Below are 7,817 nucleotides of genomic sequence, written 5' to 3'. Positions count from 1 at the left end.
AGACATGCTTTATTTCTGTAGCCTCTAATGGACTTTCGATTCCCCCTCTTCATTATTTACATCACGACGTAATATGCCCACATTGATGTCGTATATATAACAACCTTCTCATTCCCTTATTAACTTCTTGGGATCATCGACTATTACATGCTCGTGGCCCTTAAAAGAATTTCCGTTTGCCTACATAATTCTGTCGACTTCTTTACTTTTGGGAATGGCATTAAATACTTTTTGAATTGTTTGTACTTCACGTGCTCCTCGCTCCTCTTTCTTTCGCTAATCTACTCCGTACCGCGTGGCATCTCTTTTGCATTACTCGTCTCTTTCATTTTGCACGCTTCGCAATCATTACTAGTGTTTCCAGTTTGATTTCTTTTCCCACCAATGCTTACTTTTCTTTCCCTTTCCCATTGTTCTAGTCCGTCATACATTTGACCTAATTGCACTATCCATTATCTATCGTTTACTACTGTTTTCGTAGGCCTACTTAGCTAATTGGTAAGGTGTTTGCCTCCCACGCAGCGGGCCCAGGTTCGATTCCCAGCCGGATTGGAGATTGTCTCCGCTCGTGGAACTGGTGTTGTGTTGTCTTCATCATTGTCACCGACACGCAAGTCGTCCAGTGTGGCGTCACCTGAAATAAGACTTGCAACTCGATGGCCGAACATCCCCGGATGGGGCCTCCCGGTCATCAGTGCCAAACGATCATTTCATTTGACTTACTACAGTTTCTATTTCCTTATCCATTGTAGTTTGGTTTGTTGCGACTTGATACTGATTGGTTATCGGCATTGCTACCCCAATGTCGTGCACCCGACTTGCCGTTATTTCAACAAGCCATTAATTTTTGTTCGAAGTCACTTTCACTTCATTATGTATACGAATATCGTCTTTCTTACCTTGACTGTTTCGCTGATGACCTTCTCTGTGAATCTGTTCGCTATTTTTTGCATTTATTTTATTGTTATTTGGCTATTGTTGAAGTTAAAACTTTGCCTTTATTGGTTGAGCTTTATTTTGCAGCCTGCTCTTCTACTGTAGCAGATATCCGTATTCCTTACAAATGTTTATTGTGGTCAGCTCTCCTTGGACCACAGACCTTTCCTCTTCCTCTATGTCCTTCCACTCAGGCCAGTCTCACATTATACTCATTATTCTGGTTATTATTACTATTATATGGTCTGTTCTAGTTATTACTGTTATTGTTATTACGCTACCGGCTCTCATTGTCCGACACCACACATCGATCTCTCTTACTCTTCTCAAGAAAACGTCCCTATCGCACTCGGCCAAACTGTAAGACACTGCACACTACAAGGTAATTTTTTGTGTGGCTCGGACAATATCTGTTCTTCCGGTGCACAGCTTTTCAAGTGTTCGATCTTTTTTGTAAAGTTCTTCGAAATATTCCCTTGTATTTTTTTCCCCTGTTTGGTCATTCTGAAATTCATGTTTCTGTTTATCGTGTGACCAAAATTCGGTCTCAAACCTTTTCTAAAATTCTTCTAACGTCTCGCTCGCTTCTCAATCACGAGCTACTCAATTACGATCGTCACCAATTAATTTGGTCCTCGCAACAGACACACGGTCCTCTTCACGAAACTGCTGCTCTTCAACGCGATTCAATACATCTTCTTCACTCCTCACGAAGAAGGTACCGGTTTCTCGGAGTCAGAGCGAACCTTGGGCAAAAAGTTTGTGCGGTGGCGTGCTACGTTGCCGAAAACGTTCGTGATACAGCCGACTAGTAGCTCTTCGGTAACTCCAGCACATGCATTGAATAGGTCTCACTGTAAGGCAGACGTTAAGTGACATCAGATGACCGTCTGACGTAGTACACGTCATCCCGTCTACCGTGCTGCATGACAGTACAAGCAAGTGTGAGACTTTTTCTTTCCCTTAGCAGACGTGTATGCGTTATACATCTGAAGTGAAACCGTCGTAGAACTGAAATGGTACGTTTTCCTGGCATGGGTTCCTACTCAAAATTTTATGCACTCAGTCCCCTCTAAAAGTCGAAGTAGTTTGTAGCGGGAATTTTGGAACACCCTGAATAAGGTAAGTGTTGCAGGACGGTGAAACCAAGAGTAGGTGACATGCTGGACGCCCATATTTGATCCCAGAGCATAGAGGTCAGAAGCTTACCCATTCTCCAAAAGCGGTATCGGCGCGATCAGTGGTGGATCTTACTGCAGCATGCAGTGCTGGTGTGTACACATATGATTTGGAGCACACCGTACTGCGCATGTTGTTGACATGGAGCTCCGCGGAAGATTATCCCTATGTGTTCTCATGATGTCTCAACGACATCGCCATCGATATCATGGGTATCTCTGACTTTGCTTCATGAAGGGTGTATTATGACTTTTTATTGTAAATCTGTCACATATTGCCTAATTCCTGTGTACATTCATGTTAGCTTACATTTTACGATATCTATATACAGGGAGTAAATAAAGACATGGAAAGTCGGCGAGAAATTCATGCTTGAGCGCAGTGAAGAGTCGAAGAAACTAGTACACTTGCCTAATATGGTGTAGGGCCCCCACGAGCATGCAGAAGTGCCGCAACGAAACGTGGCGTGGAATCGACTAATGTCTGAAGAAGTGCTGGAGGGTTGGTTTGTAGGGCGCTCAAGTGCTGGAGGGAACTGATACCTGAATCCTGCAAGGCTGTCCATAAATCCGTAAGAGTACTAGGGGTGGAGATCTCTTCTAAACAGCACGTTGCAAGGCATCCCAGATATGCTCAGTAGTGTTCATGGCTGGGGAGTTCGGTGGCCAGCGGAAGTGTTTGAACTCAAAAGAGTGTTCCTGGAGCCACTGTGTAGCAATTCTGGAAGTGCGGGGTGTCGCATTGTCCTGCTAGTATTGTCCAAGTCCGTCGAAATGTACAATGGGCTTGAATGGATGCAGGAGATTAAACAGGATGCTTACGTGTCACCTGTCAGTGTCGTATTTAGACGTATCAGGGATTACATATCACTCCAACTGCACACGTCCCACGCCATTACAGAGCCTTCACCATATTGAACAGTCCACTGTTGACATGCAGTGTCTATGGATTCATGAGTTTATCTCTATACCCGTACACGTCCATCCACTCGATACAATTAGAAACGAGATTCGTCCGACCAGGCAACATGTTTCCGGTCATCAACAGTCCAGTGTCGGTGCTGATGGCCTAGGTGAGGCGCAAAGCTTTGTGTCGTGCAGTCGTCAAGGGAACATGAGTGGGCCTTCTGCCCCGAAAGCCCGTATCGATGATGTTCCGTTGAGTGGTTCGCACGCTGACACTTGTTGATGGACCAGCACTGAAACCTGCAGCCACTAGCGGAAGGGTTGCACTTCTGTCACTTTGAGGAAGTCTCTTCAATCGTCGTTGGTCCCGTTCTTGCAGGATCTTTTTCTGGCCGCAGCGATGTCGCAGATTTGATGTTTTACCGGATTCCTGATATTCACGTTACACTTATGAAATGGTCGTATGGGAAAACTCCCACTTCATCGCTATCTCGGAGATACTATGTCCCTTCGCTCGCGCACCGACTATAACACCACGGTCAAACTCACTTAAATTCTGATAGCCTGCCATTGTAGTAGCAATAACCGATCTAACAACTGCGCCAGATACTTGTTGTCGTATACAGGCATTGCCGACCACAGCACCGTATTCTGCCTACCATCGTTACCCAAACTTACCGCTATTTTGCAGGGAGAATGGTACTGGATTTCATACAGGATCTGTATTTATGCATTCCGATACAACTAGAACCTGTTTTAAATGCCAATGGGCCTCGTACACCATATTAGGCGTGGTAACGTGATGTGTTTTTGGAGTTTCCATATTTTTGTCCGCATCCTGTACAGGTATGTAAATTGATCCATACGTATCGAAAGAAAAATCTAAAAATATATTCTTTATGTAATTCCTATTTTACTGTCGTTACACTAGAGTGATGTTTTGTTGTGTTCCGAGCGCCACCTGGAGGCGGATGTCCAATTTACTATATCATTTGTGACTCAGCAGCAGTTCTTGGTAGGTTCATCTATTTGATGTAATAGGATATACAGTTTTTTTTTAAATTTCACATCTGTAACTATATTTTTGTTTCGTCAAGTAGGAAGCACAAGTTCTGTTCAGTAATATTTGAAATAACGTGTATCCCACGTTTACCCCTTGTTTGTCGTACGACTGACTTCATGATGTCAGTTTGTCGAAATGCGTTACCGATTTGAAGAAATAAAGTTCGATCTTTATTGAAAAAATTGTAGAAGTGCTTACTTTTGGCAGACCTCTGTAAATACCACGGGTGAAGGTGGCCATATAGGCAGAGGACACGGCCCTGTGTACCACGAGCCTTAATGCACCGATACTGCAACAAAGAATTGAGAAGGCGACAGAACACTTCGGAGGCTACACATCAAAATGGCGGCTAGCCATAATCGCAAACAAGATGCAGGCTATCACTATTGCGAATATACTACTAGTCCTAACGCCGCTCATAGTAAACTGAACATCTTCGGCCTCATACCTTGGAGCCACACTGTACACATGTCTAACGCGGCACCAATACATATAAGTAGTACGTCGCAAGACCCTTGGACGACTCAGTTCTCAACCTACACTGTACGCTGCCGATCCACGCCGGCCTTGCTGTCTGCAAATGCTTAATACGACCTCTACTCGAGGATGCTTGAGCCAATGCTACCGTCACCCACATTCGAAAGCTGCAACGAAATTAGAACAGAGCTGTGCGACTGGCTCTACACTTTCTTCGTCACTATCCATAACGAAAATTGCAGCTACTGGCTGATGTACCGCAACTGAAAAAATAATATCTGGAAACACCAAGGAAGTTCTACCAACAGACTGCTAGCTATACAGATATACACGTCAAAAACATGGTCAACATAGGCGAATACCGGCTCCTTCTATGATGCAGGACACAAAGCAATTTAAAGACATTAGGTGTCTCTGGGCATTAAGTTATATCAATGGGGAACGTTGTAATTTTGTATCGTGACGAGATTCGAACATAGGTCCCCTGCGTGCTAGGCAGAGGCGCTGACCACGATGCCATCCATACACAGTGGTCAACACAACTGCGTGGACTACCCTAGCACCCCTCCTGTCAGACACAAATTCTAAATTTATCCACACACTACTGATGTAGTGCCTCTTGCCTATTATCCTGACTACTCGCGGCATTCCGCCGATTCCTGTAAGAGCTCGAGATTGGTGCGCATGTGCACAGAAGGAATCAGTAGCCATTCTCGTCTTAATTATACACACTGAAGTGCCAAATAAAATGGTATAGGCATGCGTATTCAGATACAGAGATACGTAAACAGCCAGAATACAGCATACTGTTGGCAATGCTTATATAAGACACCAAGTATGTATGTATGACTCTGAGCACTATGCGATTTAACTTCTGAGGTCATCAGTCGCCTAGAACTTAGAACTAATTAAACCTAACTAACCTAAGGACATCACACACATCCATGCCCGAGGCAGGATTCGAACCTACCACCGTAGCGGTCGCTCGATTTCAGACTGTAGCACCTAGAACCGCACGGCCACTCCGGCCGGCTAAGACACCAAGTGCCTGGCGCAGCTTTTAGATCGGCTACTGCTGTTACAATGGCAGTTTATCAGATTTTGTGTTACATTCAGGCACGACCGATGGTACACAGCGTCTCTGAGGTAGTGATGAAGTATGAATTTTCCTGTACGACCATTTCACGAGTGTAGCGTGAATATCAGGAAACCGGTAAATCATCAAATCTCCGACATCGCTACGGCCAAAGAGATCCTGCAAGAACGGTACCAACGACGAGTGAGGAGAGTCGTTCAACGTGACAGAAGTGCAATCCTTCCGCAAATTGCTGCAGATTTCAATGATGTGTCATCAACAAGTATCAGCGTGTGAACCGTTCAATTAAACATCCTTATGGGCTTCCGGGGCCGAAGGCTCACTCATGTACCCTGATGACTGCACGGAACAAAGTTTTACGCCTCGCCCTGGACTTGACTGGAAACATGTTGCCTGATCGGACGAGTCTCGTTTCAAATTGTATCGAGCGGATGGACATGTGCGGGTATGGAGACAACCTCATGAATCCATGGACCCTGCATGTCAAGCTTGTGGAGACTCTGTAATCGTGTGGCTCGTCTACAATTTGAGTGATATGTGAGCCTTGATCCGTCCAGATTCAACTCTGACAGGTGTCGCGCACATAAGCATCATGTCTGATCACTTGCATCCATTCATCTCCAGTTTGCATACTGACAGACTTGGACAATTCCAGCAGGACCATGCGTCACCTCACATGTCTACAATTGCTACAGAGTAACTCCAGGAACACTATTCTGAATTTAAACACTTCCGCTGACCGCCAAACTCCTCAAATGTTCAAATGGCTCTGAGCACTATGGGACTCAACTGCTGTGGTCATCAGTCCCGTAGAACTTAGAACTACTTAAACCTAACTAACCTAAGGACTTCACACACATCAATGCCCGAGGCAGGATTCGAACCTACGACCGTAGCGATCGCGCTGTTCCAGACTGTAGCGCATAGAACCGCTTGGCCACTGCGGCCGGCTCCCCAGATGTGAACATTGTTGAGCATATCTGGGATGCCTTACAACGTGCTGTGCACAAGAAATCTCCACCTCCTCGCACTCCTACGGATTGATGGACAGCCTTGCAGTATTCATTGTGTCAGTTCCCTCCAGCACTACTTTAGATATTAGTCGAATCCAAACCACGTCGTGTTGCGGCATTTCTGAGTGCTCGCGGGGGTCCTACACGATATTAGGCAGATGTGTCACTTTCTTTGGCTCTTCAGTGTGTCTGAGTGGCACTATATCAGTAGGGTGTGGGTAAGGTCTGACGGGAGTCGCGCTAGTTGTATTGACTACTGTGTCTGGTAGGCGTACTGGTCAGTGCCTTGGTCTAGTAAGCAGGAGACATGGTCTCGAATTACAGTCGAACACAAATTTTTAAGTTTCGCCATTGATATAAATCAATGCCTGCTGGCAGATAATGTCTCTAATTCCCTTGTGTCTTGATTCATAGTGGTTGCAGGATTAAAATGATGTCTCTTCTTGCGGATGGCCAATGATCCCATCATTGCAAACCAAGCTTGAACTCTTAGAGGAATCGACGAAATGCCTCATTTAATGAGGATAATGGGCAAGAAGCTCTACATCAGTAATGTGTGGTAAGTTGAGACTTTGAGTCCGACAGGAGACTTTGTAGGGTGGCCCATGCAGTTGTGTTGACAATTGTGTCTGGATGGCGTAGTGGTCAGCGCGTCTGCCTACTAAGCAGGAGACCCAGCTTCGAATCCCGGTCCGGCACAAATTTTCAGCTTTCCCCGTAAATATAAATCAATGTCCACCGGCAGCTGAAGTCTTTAATACTGCTTGATTCATAGTGACTACAGGATCAAAATGGTGTCTGATCTGTTGGACATATTCAAAAGAATAGACACCACATATATACACTGTGTGATGGCCGCATCACCTTCGAGAATAATATGGTGCGATAATTAAAAAAGTAAAATAAAACTAAAGACTACAGTGCAGTCAGTGTCTGGGACATAGAGTTGACTATCAACAGGCGCTTTAAATTAAGAACAACTCGCAAACTGCTATTATGGCTCCGTATTAGCTGTAGAATATTTCAGAATAAATGAAAGTCTGTGCTGTACCGGGACTCGATCGTGGATTTCCCGTTTGGGGCAAGCGGTCGCCTAAGTGGTTAAGGTGACAGCCCGTGACAAGCGGGAAATCCAATTCCCGACCCGG

At 45.1% G+C, this 7,817-nt stretch overlaps 1 non-coding gene across 1 annotated transcript; it reads left to right on the top strand.

Annotated features, from left to right (window-relative positions):
- The first annotated feature begins 7,296 nt into the window (after window positions 1–7,296).
- Window positions 7,297–7,369, top strand: Trnas-acu (transfer RNA serine (anticodon ACU)). Its single transcript has one exon. It is a non-coding gene; the product is annotated as a tRNA-Ser (tRNA).
- Window positions 7,370–7,817: the final 448 nt, after the last annotated feature.

Source organism: Schistocerca serialis, chromosome 4, assembly GCF_023864345.2.
Source record: "Schistocerca serialis cubense isolate TAMUIC-IGC-003099 chromosome 4, iqSchSeri2.2, whole genome shotgun sequence".
In the NCBI taxonomy this organism is placed as follows: domain Eukaryota; kingdom Metazoa; phylum Arthropoda; class Insecta; order Orthoptera; family Acrididae; genus Schistocerca; species Schistocerca serialis.
The sequence above is the reverse complement of the archived record's forward strand: the minus strand, read 5'-3'. Positions and strand labels throughout refer to the sequence as shown.